The following is a 3,286-nucleotide window of genomic DNA, read 5'->3' on the forward strand; positions in this document are numbered from 1 at the left end:
AAGTTTAATTTGTTTCAAACAGGGGCACCTGCAGGATATTATCACAGGGTATGCACAATACCATCACTGTACAACCACTTTCCCAACACATTACGCGTGCCATGTGCATGTCGCAATAAAATAGCACAAACCTAGACCACACAAATACAGGCCATATTTCCCTTATGTGCATGATCTAATCAGCTTTACAAATTTTACAAATTAGTAAAGACCAAGGGCGTAAATCCCATCTCATTATTGGGGGGGGGCCATAAACAGGTAAAATAACATTTTAAAGGTTTTGTTGGCTCTAGTGGCCTTTATTTGAAAGTAGTTTGACAGGAAAGAGGGCAAGACATGCAGCAAATGTTGCCAGGCCAGGAATCGAGCCTGTGACCACCACCATGAGGACTAGGGCCTCAACATATGGGTCGTACTTTGCCCCTGCGCCACCACAGCAGCCCAACAGGTAAATTTTTTAAGAGCAATTTTGGAGGGGTCAGCAAAGTTACAGTAAAATGTGGTTTGAAATGTTTTTATTGTGTTCAAGCTGCACCATCAAAAATGACTAGTAAGTAGCAATGAATAACCAAAGTGTTTTTCTCAGTAAACAACCTGCTGAGACCCATAAAAGTCAAACTAAGATTCAAATGTTGTTTAGATATGACTTTGATTCATCTAATCTCTGCTACACCTTTACAAAAACTTAAGGCTCTAAATAAAAACAAGTTGTAATAAGTAACTCCACTTAATAAAATTCCTCATAAATATTGATTTATTGCAGTGGTTCTCAATACAAGTTACATGTCATTTAAATTATAACTTAAGTTGCTTTAAACTTTTATTTTTGATGGGGTTTTTCATGTCCTGGATGGCTGAGAACCTGTAAATATGTAGAAATTGAATATTTGGGAAGTATCATAGCTTAAATTTAAAGGTCAGCACCAGAGTTTTCTAGAAAAATATTCAGATTTTATTTTGTGGTTTTAAAGGCTCTACGCTGAAGATGGTAAGGAATAAAGGCATACTTTATTTTGTTTGCCCCTCTGCTCTCGGCTCCCATACAGAGCTGTCGGCTAGTGGTAATGCTCAGCCGCTACCTCCCGTTTCAAACTCTTCTTATTAAAGTAAGAGTTAGAGAGCTAAATATAATTGAAATATTGGCTACCTTTGACAGAAAAATTAGCTAAGTCTATGAAAGCAATGTAGCAGTTTTACTAGTTTTGATTTCCAAGGCATAACAAAGCAGTTTATCAGGATTCAGCCAAAGTAATGAAATAACAAACTGTTTATTGTCAATGTGTTTCTTCCTATTGAGCAGTGAAAGTAAATAAAATGTGTTGCATGTATTTTGCTTTAAGTATTTACTTACTGGAGGGTTTTTTGTTAATGCTGCAAAGCCTGTTATTGCACGATAGCCAGATAAGCTTACTTCCTCACTGACTGACTACTGACCAGCTCTCCATCTAACGGGTCCGGAATGCCTCTAACTCCTGAGTAACTCCAGCTGAGTATATAGAGGACAATCTGTTTAAGCTTGCGGCAAGAGAGCTGCGTCCAGACTCTGACTACCTCCGGTTCAGAAGCTACGACCTTTTTCAGTTAATGTAACAGTCAGCTGAGTAGCCCTGCAACTGCTTAGTTCCAAAAACTGCTGCTGTTAACGGTAGCCCTCTCTCTTTCAACAGCGTGCAGTCTGGATAGATTTTAGAGACTCGGCTTAAGTCCCAAGGTCATTATTTTATAGACACCAAAGAAACGTCCGAAGCACCCTAATTTCTAGAATCATGACCATTGATTTTACTTTAATCAGAAGAATTAACTCAAGACTTGACTCAATTAATTTAACTGTCCACAACACTAATCAGAATTTTAATATTTTATTAGCAAGCTTTAGCAGGGGAAAATTGACATACAGCTTCTACTAATAGTGAAATTATAATTGTAAAATAAGAGATTAAAAATCACACCCAACTTCCCTGACTTATCTCTCCATACTGTGTTATCGGACTAAATATGTGAGGTTTTGGGATGCAATTCCACTCATACCCAGATGTTAAAATGATCTCGGCAGCAGAAAGCTTTGATATCCTTGGTTAGAGTCTCGTCCTGGTGTGGCAAGATCCTTTTTTAGAACAGAACAAAGTTAAACTGCTGACTGTCCTCCGTGAACTCAGCCTCTCCCTCCTGGAGTGATAAGAAACTACGAAGTTTCTTACCACTCCGTGATCTCCGTCGGTTCTCCAAGTCTACTGTAGCATGTGTTGGGTTCCTGGGTGTTTCCTGTCTGTGGTTGGGGTTGCTGTTTCCCTGTCCATCCTTCAGGGGGCGCCTGGCAGTCATTCCTGGAGGGCGTGGACCAGCTGATATTCATCACCTGCACTGCATGATCTCATTTGGAGGAGCATAAGAGGAGGAGGCAGCCTACACACCAGTGCCAGAGTGTTTTGCCAGTTTTGGTATTACAGGCCACCTGAATTTCTCCAGTGATCGCACTTTGTGAATTTCTAGTGATTCTTTGTTTTTTGTGTGCCTCCATAGGAACTCTCACTACAGAAGCTGTGTACCCCTTAGTGGAAATCCAGCACAGAACCTCTCCTTGTGACGCCGGTGGATTATTACCCACCGGATGCCCAAGTCCCTGAATCCCACCTTGGTGATCAGATCTCCACGCTCGCTGCCCTCCTCTCTCCGGCCATAACGAAACCCGCCCAGATCTTGTCCGCCCTCCAGAGCTGCCCCACCACCATAAGCGAAGCAGCTACGCTCGACCTCAAGTAATCCGCCCAGGATCCTTCAGACTTCCCCCCCCGGTCCGTATCATCTCAGCTAAAAGTAAGAACGTTAAGTTTTTTCCAGCAGTTTACCATTTCTTCCAGTCATCGAACTCACCATACTCTTTCACCCTTAGCTCCAACCAGAAGCATCGAATCCTCTCCGGACCAGTTTTTCCCCTTTTCTCTGACTGTCATTCTCTACAATAAATATAATTTTACTGATTTCCCTTGTACTGTGGGTGTTCTTGCATGTGGGTCAGACGATTAAAACCCAACATGACAGCATGGTTGGGATCTTTGGGTTGAGCTTAGGACAGTCGTCTAACTTCATGATGTAAATGGGTCACCCCGCCATACCTTTGTAGCTATATTAAAGGTGAAGGCAAACATGGCTGATCCACCATAAAAACAAAGAAGCTGGTCAGCTGGTTTACAGTCTGGACTGGACTAAATTTCAGAGTTATTAGCTATCTGCGACAAGGATACAACAAAGAAACAGAGATAAAGCCAGCTAGCTGCAGCTAGTCACA

The 3,286-nt window shown here is 41.7% G+C and overlaps 1 long non-coding RNA gene across 1 annotated transcript; it reads left to right on the top strand.

Moving 5' to 3' along the window:
• The first annotated feature begins 2,253 nt into the window (after positions 1-2,253).
• Positions 2,254-2,976, top strand: LOC106940711 (uncharacterized). The gene is made up of 3 exons (XR_001423174.1): positions 2,254-2,438; positions 2,521-2,814; positions 2,891-2,976. It is a non-coding gene; the product is annotated as an uncharacterized LOC106940711 (long non-coding RNA).
• The last annotated feature ends 310 nt before the right edge of the window (positions 2,977-3,286 follow it).

This window comes from Poecilia latipinna, unplaced genomic scaffold (assembly GCF_001443285.1).
Source record: "Poecilia latipinna isolate Pla-1442-1.1 unplaced genomic scaffold, P_latipinna-1.0 Scaffold3333, whole genome shotgun sequence".
Lineage (NCBI taxonomy): Eukaryota > Metazoa > Chordata > Actinopteri > Cyprinodontiformes > Poeciliidae > Poecilia > Poecilia latipinna.